General features: G+C 49.3%; 1 protein-coding gene and 1 long non-coding RNA gene across 2 annotated transcripts in view; both read left to right on the top strand.

Moving 5' to 3' along the window:
* The window catches only part of LOC149341017 (fasciclin-2-like), a 278,252-nt gene that overhangs the window by 97,750 nt on the left and 161,363 nt on the right, over positions 1-19,139 (top strand). The gene's annotated exons all lie outside the window — the stretch shown is intronic.
* Positions 1-19,139, top strand: part of LOC149341018 (uncharacterized) — a 174,447-nt gene that overhangs the window by 50,335 nt on the left and 104,973 nt on the right. The window lies entirely within an intron of this gene.

Here is a 19,139-nt window from a genome sequence, read left to right as displayed (position 1 = left end):
AGAGGAGAAAAAAAAAAAGTTTATTGGAATGGGCATGCAGGTGTAGTTACCGTCCATTACACTTTCCGTTCACTCAGAACTAGCAATTCTTGCTGGGAAAAGGCCGCGTCTTGCTTTGGCCTTGCAGCTGTTTTACCATAGCCCAAGCGACGAAAAAAAAAAAAAACAGTATTCCCCTGCCGTAGTTTGTGTGGGGGTCCGTCTAGAGAAACCAAGCAAGTGGACAAGAAGGAAGTCGGAGAAGACTCGCAGTGCCCGCATCTCGGAGGGCGACCTTCGCTCGCGGCCCGCAAAAGCGCGCTCCCATTCCCCAAGTGACAGAGCCACGCTGGAAAGACGACACCGCGAAGCCTGCGCTGCCTTTCAGTACGAGCGTCTATTTCAGCGCCGCGGCCCGCACGCGAGCGCCAATGAAATGGAGGCCAGCGACGAGTGCACAATCTTCTTCGGGCCAACTCGGGGGCAGCGGGTCGTCGCGCTCCCTTTGTTCGCGCCGAGGCCTCGCTCGGAGGGGGGAGGACCTGGCCATGTCCGCGTAACGTACGACTACGCAACACGGAAGGGACGTCGATGCGGCGGGGGACGCTGCTCGCCGAGCCACGGTGTAATGACACGGTGATGATGGCTCGTGGTGATGGCTCTATTTGCGAGATAAAAAAAAAAAAAAGGGACACGAAAAGACGTCCCCAATATTCGCGCGTGCGCGCCGTCTGGCACAGCACTTGTTACTGATGCTTCTGCTGCTCCCCTTACTTGTTAGCTGTTCTTCCCAACTCGCCTGTGTCTTAGCGCTGTCAGGACGGGCGTTAATTGGCTCCCACCGTGCATCCCCCCCCCCCCCCCCCCCCTTCCCCATCTCGCCCGCTCCGCTCAAGCTTACGGCTGAGCGTTCGGGGATCTGCTGCCTGTGTGTGCTAGAGAGGACCGCAGTGCTGTGTGCCAGCCGTTAAGATTCTCCTTTTCGTGTTCCCGCGGGGTTGATGAAGTATCGAGCAGCGGGGCCTCATTGAGGACGCGTGTAAATTTTTTTTTTTTTCTGTGGCGATGTCTGTCTTAAATATATTTCGCTTTCGCTTTTCAAGCTTTGTACGTTACTGCTGAGAATCTTGCTTTTCGTATTTGCTGATTTGGCATTAGCGCCTTAAGGTCATCGGCTGCGTTAGAGCTTCACTGAAAAGGTTGTTCGGTCAGAACCCTTATGAAGGTCAGAGCACCCAACCGTGTAACACCCAGGCCCCATGTCCCATCAGTGTGATTCCGCTGACCTGTTTAGGGACCTCATTGTAAAATAAGAATCGATTTGATTTGTTTAGTATCTTTTTCTTGTAAATTGTAATTCAGTAAAGAGGAAACACAATATAGTCGTATATACTACGCTTCTTAACGAACGCAGTTGACATTTTCAACGTCGGTCGTCTTCGTTGTTTTATTTTCACTGCCATTGAATAAACACTTCATGCCTGAATTCTGATTTCCCTCCGCTGCAGTGTTTTACAAATACAGCTCAAAGTACAGAAGAACGAGCGCACCTATGTCCAATAGTCTTGTTTTTTTTTTTTTTTTCGCTCGCTCGTGTACATATTCTAGCTATCAAATTTCGATTACACGAACTAGTTTCAGGAACAATATCACGGGCAGGAGTTCAATTCGCGCCTTGCTTTCAGTGTGCCTTGCCTTGAACAAGCTGAGCTGTCCGGTCTTTTCCTCTTGTTGACTGTCCAGCTTCGCTGCTAGTTTCTTCCCCATCTAACATTATCCAACATTATGGAACGTAATGTCACTGTTACGTTCAATGACACCGGCGTGTCGCCAACTGTGCTCGACTGAGGCGATTGTTATAAGTGAACTACCGAGAGCGGGGCTAAATCTCGGCGACTGGTTGCTGCTGTTGAGTCCAGGGACTGCGAAAACTGTCGACAACTAACTACAAGGCTGTGCGTTTATCGCGTGCCGGTAGTGGCTGCTGATGTAAAGCGCGTAGTAGACCGGACTCGCTCCACTGCAGGGGGGCGGTACCCCCTGCGCGCCTGGTGGCTCGGCCGTTGTAATTAGAGGCCATCCGTCGCACCTCGGAGCATGTCCCTGTCTTGCGGGGAGCACTGCACAGGATGCATTGCAGGCGCTTGCGGGGCGTCACCATACACGACACGAACGAATGGCGTCGATTTGCCAATCCCAAGTAGCGAAGGCAGTGTAATATTGGACGGAGTTCGCTTCCTTCCTTCCTTCCTTCCTTCCTTCCTTCCTTCCTTCCTTCCTTCCTTCCTTCCTTCCTTCCTTCCTTCCTTCCTTCCTTCCTTCCTTCCTTCCTTCCTTCCTTCCTTCCTTCCTTCCTTCCTTCCTTCCTTCCTTCCTTCCTTCCTTCCTTCCTTCCTTCCTTCCTTCCTTCCTTCCTTCCTTCCTTCCTTCCTTCCTTCCTTCCTTCCTTCCTTCCTTCCTTCCTTCCTTCCTTCCTTCCTTCCTTCCTTCCTTCCTTCCTTCCTTCCTTCCTTCCTTCCTTCCTTCCTTCCTTCCTTCCTTCCTTCCTTCCTTCCTTCCTTCCTTCCTTCCTTCCTTCCTTCCTTCCTTCCTTCCTTCCTTCCTTCCTTCCTTCCTTCCTTCCTTCCTTCCTTCCTTCCTTCCTTCCTTCCTTCCTTCCTTCCTTCCTTCCTTCCTTCCTTCCTTCCTTCCTTCCTTCCTTCCTTCCTTCCTTCCTTCCTTCCTTCCTTCCTTCCTTCCTTCCTTCCTTCCTTCCTTCCTTCCTTCCTTCCTTCCTTCCTTCCTTCCTTCCTTCCTTCCTTCCTTCCTTCCTTCCTTCCTTCCTTCCTTCCTTCCTTCCTTCCTTCCTTCCTTCCTTCCTTCCTTCCTTCCTTCCTTCCTTCCTTCCTTCCTTCCTTCCTTCCTTCCTTCCTTCCTTCCTTCCTTCCTTCCTTCCTTCCTTCCTTCCTTCCTTCCTTCCTTCCTTCCTTCCTTCCTTCCTTCCTTCCTTCCTTCCTTCCTTCCTTCCTTCCTTCCTTCCTTCCTTCCTTCCTTCCTTCCTTCCTTCCTTCCTTCCTTCCTTCCTTCCTTCCTTCCTTCCTTCCTTCCTTCCTTCCTTCCTTCCTTCCTTCCTTCCTTCCTTCCTTCCTTCCTTCCTTCCTTCCTTCCTTCCTTTTTTTGCAGTGTCTGAGTGCTTGTGAAAACCGCAGCTCGGATCTTCTGTTGCTAGTTCGTTTTGCTATTTACAAGCTTCGCAGCATACTTCGAAGGCCGTTCAGAGCAGTCATTATGCCCTGCCGTCTGCCGTATAATATCAAAAGTTGGTAAAATAAACAGTGTCGTGCGCTAAATCGTCTTCGACGGCTTGCCATTGTCATCTAGCTGTGCTGGTACAGCAACCCCCAAGCCCCACTCGCCCATCTCTCTCTGCTTAAAAAGGAGAAACTGCGATAACTTTGGTTCCTTTCTGCTGCACACTGCTGCTGTGACACAGGCGTAAATGTTCGAAGAAATCTTTTGAGCCAGTTTAGGGAATTGGTGAACAGGGAAAGGGGTGAGCAAAAGAACGTGCATGGCGTCATGCAATAGTTCAGAGTTCGAATCGGCGGGCGCCCAAAGCACTGAAACTCGTCCCGTATCAGCGGATCTTATATCTGCACTGAACTTCCTGCGCTGGCCATGCGTTCAGTTTGTGTTCTGTGCGGAAAAATTACAATTTCCTCGCGTTGCTGTGGGTTCTAACCGTTCTCATGTTTCTCAAACTCATATGGTGTCGTCTTGTACGTGGCTACGAACTCGTCATTAGCGCTAACCTCCAGATTGTGTTAACTGCAAAGTTTACAAGTACAGGTTATGCAATTGGCCAGTTAATTAGCATGCTTTTAAAAACAGCTGACGTCCGTCGCGACGGACTGTTTGTGGCTAGAAAGGTTTTCTTTCTATTTCAACCACCCTATTTTTAAGTCTTCGAAAGTGTTCGCTGAAACGCCCGGTACATTGAGGGGATTAGCTTCTGTTTTCCAAGTGATGCTTTTCCCGATAAGGTTCCGTGCCAAAAGTAAAGCAGCCCGTACGTAGTATTTGCTGTAGGCCACCGCGCCCTGTTTCTTTTTTGGCGGGCACAGCTACCTCCCTCTAAACGCCGCCTCCCAGGCTTGTGCGGGGAAGACCGGCGTCCTCGCGAGAGAGATAGCGGCGTATAATTAAACGCCCGTTGCAATTAACTGTGTGCCTTCGTTTTGGCCCAGCCAATTTCCCCCGCATGCCTCCACCCTTTCGTGTTCCTACGTGGGCGTCGAGACTCGTTTCTCTGGCGGTTTTTACTTTTTTTTTTTCTTTGTATACCACCCTCGGGTATTTTCGTTTCCTGCTTTTCCGTATAGCTAGCAAGTAATCCCCAGACACGCTGGGCGGTATCTTTTCCGGCTCCGTAGAGGAAGCGTTGTCTCTGCTTTCGATTACATACTGGCGAGGTCATGCAATCTAGCTAGCGTGAGAGGCTTCCTTAACTGCGCTACGTTGCCGTAATGAACGGCGTGAGGGAGAATGAGAAAAGTATATAACCGCCGTCTCTTCTGATAGCACACCCTAGTAGTTGTCCACATCGCACTAATTGCGACAGCATGGTCCTGCTTTGTCTTCAGGAGTGCAGTTAGGCGGGCGATTGTTTCCTGTTTTGCACCTGTGTCTAGCTTTGACCGGAGAGTGGATACCACCACGCTGAATCTGAGCGCGGCACAGCGAAAACAAGGCGGATTCGGCTTCGATATGCGCTGCGCATCAATGTTGGTTGGCTAAGGCGTTCTGCTGTTGAACGTAAGGTCGAATGAATGATAACATCGCGTTCTTATGGGAGGAGGATGCGACTGTGCTAGTGCTGTCAGTGGTCTGTAGTTGATCTAGCGCTAAGGTCCTGGTGTACAGTCGGGGGCTGTCTGTTTGACGAAGTGTTTCGTAAAGAAGTCCGATACCTCTATTATTAGCCTGCAGATGAAGACCACTCTTGTGGAAGTGAAAATAAAAAAATGGCAGTGGTTTAGCTATGGTTAAACCTGGAGGATTGCGAAAGCAACGACGAGAGAGCGAGAGAGGCGATAGAGAGCGCTAGCCGGCGGCGGCCCCGGCGGCGCGCCAGCTGTGCGCCGTGTGACGTCTCTGCTCCCCGCGCATGCGCAGTATGGCCGTTTGTCACCTACGCGAAATGGCTCGGCGACTCGCGTAGTGTTGCTTTCGCAACAAAATCCTGATCTTTCACCTTTACAAGTGGAGTCTTCAACCGGCAGCTAATAACAGATCTTGCCTTCGTTTGCGCGGAACGCACGGTCCAGAGACTTTTGTCCCCAACTGTACCTTCTGTCGCACGTAACGAACTTATAATAGTGTCTCAGCATAATAGTTCAAGCATAGCGACTTCGAAAGAAGCGTCTGAAATTGACACAACTGAGCAGAAACACAGTCTGAATGAGTGGCCGCTGAAACAAGTGAAGTTCGAAAGAAGTGGTCTTTTCTGCTTACGCCTTTAACACTCGCGCTATCCTGCTGGCTTGCTTCCTTTATTTAAGGAAAAGAGTTCGGTGTCAAAGTTTAGTTCAGGGTGGAAACGAAAGCTGCTCTTCAAAGCCACAAATAACGTAAGTGCAAAGCGTTACCGAGGATCGGGTGTCGTAACTCTGGCGGCTGCCAACGCTGACAGCGCAGGAAACTTCTGGCTGGTTTTGCGCCTCAGTCGATGCTGGGCACTTCTGCATGACTGCGTGCAGGAAGGACTCATTACTGGCGCGTGCGGCAGCGATTCAGTTGTCCTTACTTCGTGGTCTCCCCAGTTCCCATGGGAGTACGGAAACAAGCAGCAAGCGTGAGGTTGACAGGAAGGGAGCACGAAAGAGCGACTGAAATAAAAAACAAAAACAAATGCGCACTTTTTCGACTTGGGCTCCGATTTACTGCAACCTGATCGGCGCTTGTTAGCGCAACTTGTGGGCTCTGCCTTGTGGCTCCACAACTTGTCGCCTCGCTAAGACACTTTGTTTTAATTTTGTTTGTTTGTTATTGTTTTTTTTTCCTCGAAGAAACTTCAGCACATTTTTTTCATCGAGCGCCTGGGGTACCCACTGTGAAATAAGACACTCGCTTTTGCAAGAGACACCGCGCAACTTCAGTTGCGTGCGTGCGTGCGTGCGTGTGTGTGTGGGGGGGGGGGGGGGGGTGGTGCGTGCGTGCGTGCTCGTTACTTCGTGTTAGAGAGCCGCTGTTAGAGAGCCGCTTTGGCACTGCCGCATCCAGCTACATCGCTTCTTTCGACCCTTTGTTTTCTCAAGCTATGAAGACTTAAACATTGCACGTTGCGCGTAGCGTCTCCTAAACGTAATAACCCCTAGCGGGTGCGACCCGCAAGAAGGATACAATGCTTGAAGAAGCTTGGCGATCTTTTGCTTTGGTTCTTCGAGGTTGTATACGGTGGGTTTAATCAGCTGTAGTCCTACCATCTTTTGAGCGAAGATTATTGTCGCTTTTTTCCCCTTAAACTGTTTCCTTTTCTTGGCATTTCCCCTAAAGTTTGCACTAACAGCTTTCCTACTTCGTGTTGATCACTTGAGCTTCCCCCATATTCCATGTGCTAGCCACCCTGATTAACACAGTTGCTAGAGTGACTACCCCGAATAGGCGGTGGTGCCTGGGTTCGAGCCCGGGACCAGGACGAATGTTTCTTTAGCTACCAAATTTCTGTGAAGGCTGTATAGCTTTCCTTTGTATCCGTATGGATGCGCTTAGGTGGATGCTAATGAGTAATTACTTCCTTATTTCCAACAGGGCCAAAGTGTGCGTTTCTCTGTCTACTCCAAATGTTCTTTACTTTAAATCTCTTTATTTTCGTAACAACCTTAAGATCACTATCGGCTTTTCAAGTCAGTACACCGCCCTCGATTGACAGAAGAGGTGGCGTACGTGTCCCTGCAACTGCTGTCTTCCAGATAGCGCTCTTAGGCGCATACAGATGAGATTTACAAGATTGGTAGAAGCACCGCCATGCTTCTGAGAGACTCCTTTAATTTTGCTGAACGCCTGTGTTGTATCTACTGTGGCAGTAAAGCTGAAGGTACGCCAAACTGAACTGTTCGCATGAATGGGAGACTAAGTTTCAGCAGCAGTATTTGCACATTATCATTGATTTGACCACATGAGCCATTCTTCCGGGCCACGTGTACAACAACACTCGAAATGTTTCTAGCACGAAAGAAATGATAAGTTACTGGACACCCAAGGAATAGAGAAAGCCCAACGCGAGTGATCCAGCACCAGGGCTACTTGCTCTGTGGCACTGGAACCAAGATTAGGAGGTGCGCTGGGGCGTGCAATTATCTTCGGATTATCGGCGGTCGCGGTATGTTGACTTTGTGGGCGGACTTCCGGTGTCTGTGGCAACACGGTTTAGTCGCCGCTTCCCCCCTCCTCCCCACCTCGGCCTCTGAACCGGCTCTTACCTTTGACCTTGCCGCCATATCTGCTCACGCGTCGTGCTTGCGGCGTTGTGTGCAGTGTAAGCGTCTCGAGTGTTTTTCTTTGATCTCGCCGCATCTCGGTTTCAGCGCCAGTTTTCAGTCGAACAAAAATACGAACCTTCCTCTACATTCCCTCCCTCACTTCTTCAGTCTCTGCCTCTTATCGTAATACCTTTATCTGCAGCTCCATCGAACTTGGTAATCCTAGCAGCATGTCTGAAGGGACTGGCCTTTGATAGTGCAAAGCTTCCGTTTCCGCTTGCTTGCGCCAAACCGCCAGGCTGTTTAAATTCGGCGCTCAAGTTCAGATTGTTTAGTACCTCGTTTGCTGCGTTTGTTGCGTTCTTGCTGTTAGCACCGTTGTCAGCATCATCAGACACTGTTCCCACTGCAGGGGAACAGCATTTCCCACTTACCTCCAGTAATTTAAGCCCATTCGTGCTCTAGACGCGTGGCCAAATTTTCCCATGTAAATTTCCATATCTTCGTTGGCCTCAGCTGCGTTTCTGTTCTCCTGGGATCACTCCTCGCGCTGTAATGCAGCGAAAATCAGGACTGCAATCGCCGCCGTGGCTCAGTGGTTATAGCGCTCTGCTGCTGACCCGAGAGACGCGGGTTCGAACCGGTCAGCGGCGGTCGTATTTCGATGGAAGCGAAATTCTAGAGGCCCGTGCACTGCCCGTTGTCGGTGCACGTTAAAGAACCCCAGGTAGTCGAAATTATCTGGAGCCCTGTAATACGATGTCCTTCACAGCCTGAGTCGCTTTGGGAGGTTAAACCCCCATAAGCCATACCGAAAGTCAGGAATGCAAAGCCGCTGTGCATGGCAGAGCTTATCAAGTGCGCAGTTTAACTTTGAACGATGGCAGTGTAACTCCCACAACGGTACCAGCGAATGGTGGCGTCCTCAACGGGCACTGTCGTAGACAGATTGTTGGCGACGGTATTGTTTTCTGCATTTCTTACTGTTAGTTTCACTCTTGCGTAGGAGACCACTAGACGTCGTAATACTTGCGTCTTTTTTTTTCTTTTCTAACTTTTCGTACGCTTCGAAAACACGAGGTTTAATTCAGGTCTGAATATACACCATCAGAAAGCTATGCACCTGTTTCCTAAACCGTACGCTTGATTCAATATATGGCCGCTATGCTAAAAAATGGGTCTGTTTCAGGTAAAATGAAGAATTGCCCTTTTCTGATTCGTGTGGCCGCTGATATTCCCCTCAGGAACTTTCAACCTGCACACAGTTGATTAGTCATTTCACGAACTGTAGGCCGCATGTATCCTTCTTAAGTGCGTTGTTTGATGAGAGATTGCTTTGTGAAGGGTTGAAGGGTCGATCCCGATACAAAGCAAAGTGCTATGCATGTTGTGTTGTGGTGAGAACAGAAAAATGAAACCTGTTCTAAAGCTTTGAAATAGCTTGTCATGTCAGTCTGTAGCAGGTTTCCGTTGACTTTCTTTTTTCTGAAATGGGGCCAGACTGATATATATGGGTCGGGGCACGCGTCTGTGAGCGTTTGTATGCCTTGCACGAGCTGCCAAGCACGCGCCGAGGACGTCGCACTATAATGAAAGCCAGAGCGCGAAGAGACTGCATCCAAAGCTGCATGACTGGCTCGCGAACTCGGGGCTTGCAACACGTACCAAGATAGTTGAGACGTTCTGCATTGTTTACACGGAAGAGCCATGTTCTTTCTACCGGTTAGAAACACGTGCTAGGAACTTCCTCCTGCTCCGTACTCGCCGCATGCTTTATGCTTCTGCGTCATACATTCCCAGTTATACCTACTGCATCATTTCGCTTATCCGTTTTCCCGCTCACTGTGGCAGTTCCGGTAAAGTGAAGCGCCTCGGAGTGGGAACTGGTCGAGCCAAGTGAATTCTTCCCCGCACCGAGGATGGGCCCCAGCCCATCGGAGCCTCGCCCTTTCCTCTGTCTTACTCGTTTCTGGCAACGCCAGCTCGCGCTGATGCGCTAGCCATTCATAATGCACGCGCGAGTGTGCGAGGCCGGCATACAAAAGCGGTGGCCATATTTATCCACGTCGTGCCCAATTCTGTCCCCGAAGGGCCTCGGCGTGTTTGTGTTTCTCCCTGCATGGCAGGGATGACTGCTGACTCCGCGGTGGCTTGGTTCGCGTACTTTCTGACGCCTTCTCTTCTAGACCGAAGCGAGCTGCCCTGCATACACTGACGGTGTATCTTCTGAAGAATAATGCAGCAGGAGCTGCCCTTGACGGTGACTTTCTATTGTATTTGCTCCTTCGTTTTTGTTTTATATCTCTATTCTCTTTCAGCGTGGTTTTGAGAAAGCTATATGGTGTAAATTATTAAAGTGCAAGTTCTGTCAAATTCTTGGTCTTTGTTTATAGTGTTAGATAGTTGGAACGTACCGAAATCTTCCGCTTTTCAGTGCATCCACGCAGCGTATTCTAAGAACGACGTAAAGGATTCATCGTACTTGCTGCATGAAAGATTGTTTTGAAACGAACTTTATACTGTCTTAGTACGTTTAACCAGCGCATCCCAAAGCGGACAACGCAATAAGGAATCCTTGGCTCAGCTTTTCTTCTCCCGGCGTAGCAGCTTATAATGTCTCCGTGTACACTCGTTCGTAGGGCGTCACCGCAAAGTAGTGGGCGCGGGCGGCATTGGAAAACGCCGCCTCGGCGAGATTACCCGACTTCTAAAGTGAGCGCACATACGTGTCGGGAAAACAGCCGTGCGGCTTTCGATTTCGTTTGTTCTTACGGGGCGGCGGCCCTTCTCGAAGTAGACGGGCGCTGCTGCGCAGCTCTTTTTTTCCGCCTCAGAGCGACCGCGGCCCGGTCTGGCAGGGCGCGCTGTTGTTTGCCGAGACCGCGCCTTCCACCGCTGGTCTCTCAAGGGTTCGGGCAGAGTGGGCGTGTCGTCCCGTTAGACGTCGGTGATCGCTGGCCACCGAAGCGGGCATTCCTGCCGCCGCCGCCGCGATGACCGACCGCCTTTCGCTTTTTCCTGTTGTCGAGATTGCGGTCGGATGGCTGGCTCTCGCAAGCACCGCCGCTTATAAGATGCCTGCCTCTGCTCCTTCTCGACCCGCCTTCTCCCCCCTCAGCCCCGTCTGACAGCCTACTCCATCCTTCTTCCCAGAAGCACTGTTTGCGCTCACAGATAGGCTCTTCCGGTCGCTGGTGGAGCGTCCGGCCGCCTGTACAGCAATGTACGTCTTCAGCCAGTGGCGTGGTCACTGTGGTGGCCCAAGCCCCTTATATGGCGGCCTGCCAAGATGCAGTAGGGGCACAGCAGTGCTTGTTTGTCTGATGCCTTATGGAAGCAATTCTGATGAAAGATAGAAAGAAATAAGCGTTAGCTGATGTGTTGAATCGCATGGAGAAGTGGTTTGCAGAATATCCGGAATAAATGAGCTGTGCAAATTTTTGAAGTTGTGCACCCAACTATTCCAACGTGTTTACCAATTTCCGAAAGCCTCTAGTGGAGTGCGGGCGACTCCGTGTCGTCTAGTCGCTGTGAGGGCAGCACAGTGCAACTGCAGGCATAGTTTAAAGACGTATTTCCTTGAGCTCTTCTTCTTTTCATATATTTCCCCACTTCTGAGGGCAACCCTGACACCAACGAGGAGTAAAAGAACCTCCGAGCTGAAGAGCGAGAAGCCCATCTTGACCCAGCTCACATAATCATGCAGCAAAGCATTAATGCTTGATGCATCGACTATCTCTTCGTCCCTCCGGACCTGTTTTCCCGCCGTGCAGCTGCCAAAAAAGACTTGGCGGATTGTTCAAAGAAACTCTGCACGAGATCCCATTGGTTGCTGCTCCTGCTTTTTTTTTTTTTTTAATGTGATAGCATTAGGAGTGACATGAAGTCGCAAAACTTTCCGACGTCGGCGTCTGCGTGAAGCCGCCGCCTACCAACCATGGCAGGTGGTATTTAGGGGGATTTCTCTCACTCCACCTGCCGCCTAACAACCCCCCCCCCCTCCCCCATAGCCCCTGTCCCCTGCCCCAGAGGCGCGCTGGACCATAGCTTCCCCTATTTTTTGTAGAAAGCTATGGCCGGACAAAGAAAGACTCCGCAAAGATGGAAATGACTAAGAATGACTCAGCAAAAACGAAAAATCTATTACGGATAGGAATGGAATAAGAATACAATCGGAAATGGAGTAGAATCATGAATGTTATGGAATAAGAATCAGAACTGATTGGTGAGTGACAGAAAAATGCTGTAGCAATCCTCCGCATCAGTGCAACTGATCGCCTATAATTTCTTTCTTTCTTTCTTTCTTTCTTTCTTTCTTTCTTTCTTTCTTTCTTTCTTTCTTTCTTTCTTTCTTTCTTTCTTTCTTTCTTTCTTTCTTTCTTTCTTTCTTTCTTCTTTCCTTCTTTCCTTCTTTCTTTCTTTCTTTCTTTCTTTCACATTCCCTTTCGGCCATTGTTCTGTTTCTTTGCTTTCGAGTCTTTTCTTCAGAGCTGTTACCTTTTCTTCCAAATCGTCTCTCGCAGCGAAACCTTTCATTCACCTTCACCTTGCCAGCGCCGTGCAGATACACCCCGACAACGGCGTGCCCTTTCCTGAGTGATGGCTTGTGCGCTCGACGGTAGCGCAAATCCGTCGGTGCGTGACCGGGCGTGGTTCTGCGTGGCGTCAACTCCTCTTTTTTTTCGGCTGCCTGTGCACCGACCACCACTTCTTTCCTCGGGGCCTTTTAATTGCACCGCGCTGTAACAAGCGCGTTTCCGAAACTTCTCTGTTTATTTTATTCGCACGCGAGCTGCTCTGCTTTACTTCGCGATCTCCGTATTGTTCCAGTCAGTGACAGGCAGGAACCCCGTAGCCTCCAGGCGGAGCTTGTTGTACTTGAGGCATCAAGGAGGTGTTGCAGAGGTCGCTGAAGTTTTTGTTTCGGGACCGTTGCAGGCTGTTTCGAAACTCAGTTGCTGCGGAATGCTCGAGACACGTAGCCTCTATGTATAGAGGTGTCAGTGAGAGAGAGACATGCGACGGCTTGACGAGGTCCTCTCTTGGTCTGTTCGTCTGAGAGGTGACCGGTTTCGAATCACTGATAGCGTAAAACGGATAAGGTAGAGAAAGGTTAATGACAGAAAAGAGCTCTGTGTGATTAAATACACTTTTAAAATAGGGGGACCATATCGGTTTGTGCTCTAGGGGGCATAGCGGGGCGCCAGTGTGCATTCACAGAAGGGGCGGTCTTGTTCTGCGCACGCGCACTCGCGCCCCGCTATTGCCTGCGGCTGTAACCGATACGGTAACCTTATTCTGAAAGTCCCTAATGAGCGAATTACACGAAATTAGTGTTCAAGCTGGCGGAGGAATTTTTTTCTCTCGTTTTAGTAATTAACCTGCAAACGGGCGCGGCTGCACTTGCGAAGAATCGTGTTGTGGGAATGAACATAAAGCGCGTAATTTTGCTTTGTTGAAGGCGCAGCATTACAACTTACGGTTACGTCGCTCAGCGCGACACAAAGCTTTCTGAACGGCTGCTTTGCATCGCAGTATGTGACCTAAAAGATAACCCACTTTCAGGGAAGATTTTTAGTTGCCTATTGTTGGTACATGGCTTAAAAAAGAGCTCGTACAGCGAAAGGATGTGAACTGCCGCCTTGCGAGTCTAGAGAAGTTGCAGTAATCGGCGGTGCCCCAGGATTTTCTTTTTTCTTTTATTACCACATGGCTTACAGCAGCGAAATACACAATGAACAGATGGTTCATGGACCGACAACACCGCACTTCGAGAGATAAGTGGCCAGCACACATGTCTGCCTCTGGTGTATTCATCCCACCAGGAGAGTAGCCCGTCATCGCAGTCATAGTGAGCATACCGGTCGTATTTGAAGGACACTTACGACAGAATAGAAATACGCAGATGCACAGCGCTCACCTGCATGAGAGTGTCTGAAAATCATTGCACTGTGCCGCATCGCTCATGCGGTCGACTTCTTCTATAACCGTTTTTGTCTGCTGCGTCTAATACTGTTACTGGACACTGTGATCAGTCAGGACAGGAAAATGCCTTTAGTAAGAAAGGTGGCTCTAGCCACCGCGCCGATTCAAAAGCGCTGCCAATGAAATCCATTCATGCGATGTGGCGCTCCGCCTTTGAGAGAACTGAATCACCGTGCACAAATTTAGGAGGAGTAAAGTTTAGTTTCGTTTTCACCTACCTTTGTAGTTTTTTTTTTTTTTTGGTATCCGTTTCCGCCATTTGTGAGATGGCGCGTTGGGGTCGGAGTGGGGAGGGGGGAGAGGAGGGGTGGCAGCCTTTCGTCGGCTTCTAGGGCGTTCGCCGCCACAGCGCTCGATGCACCTCAACGAGGGCTGCTCTACCGTTTTCATCGCGGGGGCGAAATCGGGCTTCGCCGGTATAATGTTTTTCTTCCCGCGCAATAAACATTTCTTTTGAGAGATGGCGCTCGTCTCGCAAAACGGAACACCACCTCCGGGCTTGCGCGGACCGCGCGTTAGCATGATATATAGGGGCCTCGCCTCCTTCTGTATGCGCTTGGAAGCCCCCCCCCCCCCCCCCCCCCCCCCCCCATTTTTCTCGCGCAGGAGGCGGATGGACGGATTCCCTTTTCTTCCGCCATTCGCGCAGGCAATGCGCTTTCGCGTTGTTCCTTCGATCTGCTTGCGTATACGCAAAGCCCATATAACTGGGGTCCCTGCGCCGATTTGAAAGAGGGATATACGGGGAAACCGAGAAAGGGATAAAGGGAACGAGCGGTCTTTCGCGAATGTGTGGGGAGAAAACTGTGGAGCGACGATCGAGGGTCCGTGGATCCTCCGTGTCGTTTTTCATATCGTCTAGATATCTCTTCTTTCTGATAGCCGTCGGTGTTCGCCTTCAGCTCACCACTGCCTTTGTATTTCCGTTATTCCCGTGGCGCGTGTTTCGGCCCCAGTTTTATGCTTTCTTTCGTTTCTTCGGTGCCTTTGTAATTCTTATCATTTTTTTTTTTGCTGTTCGCTGTTGCGCGTAGTGCCAGTTCTTCCTCCTTGTTCTTAACTGCTGTTTTGTTCGTTATTGAAACCGGGAAAAGTGAAGACCCCTCGCGCTTTATCTTCACATTTCGTCAGATATTGATGTCCTTATTTATTTTCTCGCAAAAAAAAAAAAAAAGTCTTCAGGCCCACCTTGCACTGCCGGTGTGCCCATAAGGGTGTGGGATAAAAGGTATTCCCCCTAAGATAAATTAAGGTGCCAGCCAACTCCTGGTTATTTAATCCAACTGCCAAAAGTGTAATCAAAATTCCGCAGCCTTTCGACTGTCCTGATTGATTGTAAAACATTTTATTCGCCGGAAAGAGCTTGATAAGAGGTCGCGTTAAGTGGTCGAGAGTACGCAGCCCTCGACGACTTTGTCAGCCCACTCCACCGCCAAAACTTGCGTTCGGGGTCAGAGCTAGCCAGCACGGTCTTCCACCGCTCGAGAGAAGGAGCGGTAACTAGATCACCTGGAGGTGGCTCTATTTTGCAGTCCCACAGGATGTGATCGTAGGTGGCTCGTTGGCCACAGTGTTTACAATTTGGGTTGTAAAGATCTGGATAAATGAGCGCGAGGAGTGATGAGGTGCGTATCGATCTCGTCTGTAGACGACGCCACGTAACCTCTTGTTCTTTAGTCAGGCTTTTGTCCGGAGGGGGGAAAATTCTCCTCTCTAGTTTAAAATGATTGAGATCATGATATGTGGCCATGGAGTCCTTCGTGAAATTCAGGGAGCCAGACTCATCCACTGCCCGGTCGACGAAGCCTCGGGCTTTATTGTGGGCTGCCTCGTTCCCCGGATTCCCCGAATGGGCTGGGACCCATATCAATTCGGAATAATTTGATTAGAATTTGGTTGCGTTAAGGATTCTAAGGGAGGTGTTTTTAATAGCAGGAATTTCAATAAGTTTAAATCCTTGCGCCAACGTAATTTATTTAGTTATGTCTCCATAGGTTCTCATTATTAGAGTATTAAAGGGCAGCGCGCGGCGGGGATCATAGTCAATGGTTCAAAATAGCAGATCGCGTTAACAAACACGAAGCACAAGATTAACAATCGGTAAAATGTAGTTAATGCAACACAGTAGTAACAAATCTGGAACAATAAACATTTCTCTATTAACCCTTGGCCCGCGTATTTCACTTTTATCGCAACCACTTTATTTAACGTACGTGAAACTGACACCCCGGATAACTTCAAAACACTACAGCTCCTAATACCATGCATGAACGAAGTGAGACAGCGGGTTTTTATGACCCTCTGCCGAATGTTTGAGACTTTTTTTGTTAATCAACCACATTTGCATTTGATTATCTGAACAGGTTTGCTTCGTCGCCGTGCTGGATGTATAGACTCACAGGGATTATTTAGACTAACAGGGCTGAGGAACCGATGAGGCCTAAAGAAAATACAGGCCGTTACGGGAGTTGGTTTGCAGAAAGCTTGACGATTATTAACGGCAAGCAAGGCTTCCGTTCCACCGCTTGCATCCTCACCGCTGCTACACGCTTGTGCGGCCGGGTACGCTGCCATTGCTACTTCCCTCTCTCGTGTGAAGCATGAACATTCTAATTGGAAGCTAAGCAGCGCGCTGTTAATTTACGGTGCGAATCCGGCTTTTAACGATGAGCGCTTTAATCTATCCTGTGATCTTACGTGGCGAGGATTTACTTCTAAGACCGCTGTTTACCTTCCCCCTTTAGCCTGGTCTTTCACACCAGTTCCTTTCTCGTGTTCGGGATCCCACCCTGTGTTTTCGAATAATTAATGGAGCCTTATTATCCGCCTTTTATTCGTCTTTCTGCTACGTTCTTGTTTCAATGAAGTGTATGTCTTTCGCGTAGCGCAAACTCGCTTGTTATGTTCTGCCTGTCGACCGGGGTTTTCCGCTAGCTTTTTCCACCCTTTCTTCTTTGCCTTTCTCATCCCTTCTCTCACTTCCTCTCTCGCACTTTGACTTCGCATACCGGCTCCCCGTGATGGTTATCGCGATCCACCCCGCTTTCTATCTTGCTCTCTCGCGCTACACTGCCTCAAAAAATTACAGCCGACCTCGTTTCGCCCGCAGAGCTCGCGCTGACGGCAAAAGACCCCGGGATTTCATATTTCATTCTTTCGCTCCGCCTTCCGTCAAAGTCTTTTTCTTTGCTTCTTTGTTCTCTTTTCACCGACTATACTAGCGCGCTTTCGCTTACGCCTGACTTGCCTTGACGCGCGCCCGACACCGAGGACTGTCTCCCCGCGTTGGGTGACGTGATGCCTGCGGTTCTTCTCTTGTGCTATGGCTTTGTGGCGCGCGCGACTTGCATCAAGCCTCCTTTCCTAAACACCACCCTCACCCGACTCGACTGAGGAACACTCTCCTCCCTCCGCTCTTCTATCTCTGCTGGCCGCAGGAGAGCAGGGAACTTCGCCGTCGCCTTTGGTCGCGCGGGCCTGCCCGCCATTGTTTTAGCGACTCTGGGCGGTTCTCGCCAGCGTTCGCTTGTGTGTATCTGGTCCTTTCTCTGCCGTCGCTGAGAAGCGCCTATATATAATCCGTGAGGCGTGTGTGACGACGATCGAGGAGAGCGCCCGTTTCTCTTCTGACTGCCCGTCGCGGAACAAAAGAGCTCGAAAGAGGAGGAGAAATTAGGGCGTGCGTTGGGTGCGAGCGTTTTCGTCGAGCTGCTTTGGAGAGGAGGTAGTCGTCGTCGACCGGCCAGGAATATACATGCGCGAGGCTGATTTCTAGCGCCTTGATTTTCATTCGGAAGTGCCGCAAACGGAAACAATAGTAAAACTATTGTAAAAGAACAGGTCACCTTACTTACATGTTACAAAGGTGTCCCGAGTGCTTAGCGTTCGTAGGGCTCTAGAAGGTATATCTGCAACAGACTGTGCAGTATTGGTCTGGACATATGTAAGGGCGTATATATGCGTATATTTCTAGCTCCGATGCAAATATATTTTAAGGCCATACATTCTCTTGAGGTTATCTTTTTCCCTTTCTTGGTATTCCAGTCTTGTCTAAAACTGTGTTTTGTATCATTGCGTTGAACACTGTGTTGAAGAACAGTGTGTTGTTGAAGAACAGTGTGTTGTTGAGGAACAGTGTGTTGTTGAGGAACAGTGTGTTGTTGAGGAACAGTGTGTTGTTGAGGAACAGTGTGTTGTTGAGGAACAGTGTGTTGAGGAACAATGTGTTGAGGAACAGTGTGTTGAGGAACAGTGTGTTGTGGGGTACACAAAGTTGTTGGCTAACACTCTCTTGGGGAGCACTGTTTTGAAACATTGTGTTCTCTCTGGGCTACATTGGGTGTCACAAAATTGCTCAACTAGGTCTTATTTCGATCTGGCGTGGGCTCCAAGCACAAAGGCTAACATGAATAAACTGCTCATACTACAAAAACGAATACTTCGCCACGTTGCAAATATTCAGAGATAGCGTCAACAGCAGCAGTCTACTAAGCACACAACGTTGTCCGCTTAGACAATCCATCTGAATTTCGCCTTTGGCAAACAATGTATTTTTCTTCCACCCATGACACAAATTATTAATCAGCTTCGGCACGGTTAGAATTACGCCAGATTTCGACGCACACAAGAAATTACGACAATTCCATTTTTTTTGCAACCTCAAATGACAACCTTTGACTCACTACCTTCCTCTCCCGTACTTTAAATTCCTTTAAAGACACTGCTGGCTATAAACGAAAAGAAAAAAAAAAACTCCAGAGCTGTTTTATAAACTTATGGGTTGTGTATTGCTTTTTGTTTACCTGCGCGTCATTTCTGAACGAACTTTATGGTGTTGGTTCAAATGGCTGTGCTATTCTTGTATTTCCTGCTATTTTAAATATTTTAGCATTGCTACTTCTGTGTTTACCCGTTGCTCTGTTACTTCTTTTAATGCCTTTTATGAGCTTACTGTGTTTGTGATTTTACTCGTGATTTTACTGAGTAGTCACGCTTCCTGTACGCTATGCCTTGTAGTCGTTTCTTGGACGTAGTCAAGCTGCCTTAGCAGCTTATATCCAATAAACCCTATAATAATATCTGGTCAGATAAAACTGAATTGAATGATAAATGCCTCGCACGTAAAAAAGCGTTAATTCATGTCCCCTCTTTGCCGTATTAGTGATAATATTATTTAGTAAGCATCACGGTAAGCATCGCGGTGAAATGGGAACAGTTGGGGATAAGAGTTAATGGAGAATACCTGAGTAATTTGCGGTTCGCTGATGACATTGCCTTGCTAAGCCACTCAGGACAAGAACTGCAAAGCATGATCAATCAGTTAGACAGGCAGAGCAGAACGGTGGGGCTAAGAATTAACATGCAGAAAACCAAAGTAATGTTCAACAGCCTAGCAAGGGAACAGCAGTTCGCAATTGGTAGCGAGGTGCTGGATGTAGTAAGAGATTGGTTTATTGGGGTTTAACGTCCCAAAGCAACTGAGGCTATGAGGGACGCCGTAGTGAAGGGCTCCGGAAATTTCGACCACCTGGGGTTCTTTAACGTGCACTGACATCGCACAGCACACGGGCCTCTAGAATTTCGCCTTCATCGAAATTCAGCCGCCGCGGCCGGGATCGAACCCGCGTCTTTCGGGCCAGCAGCCGAGTGCCGTAGCCACTGTGCCACCGCGGCGGGGCGGATGTAGTAAGAAAAATATGTCTACTTAGGGCAGGT

Source organism: Amblyomma mixtum, chromosome 6 (assembly GCF_055824585.1).
Source record: "Amblyomma mixtum isolate Tamu chromosome 6, ASM5582458v1, whole genome shotgun sequence".
In the NCBI taxonomy this organism is placed as follows: domain Eukaryota; kingdom Metazoa; phylum Arthropoda; class Arachnida; order Ixodida; family Ixodidae; genus Amblyomma; species Amblyomma mixtum.
Note: the sequence above shows the minus strand (reverse complement) of the source record. Positions and strands in the feature narration are given on the sequence as shown.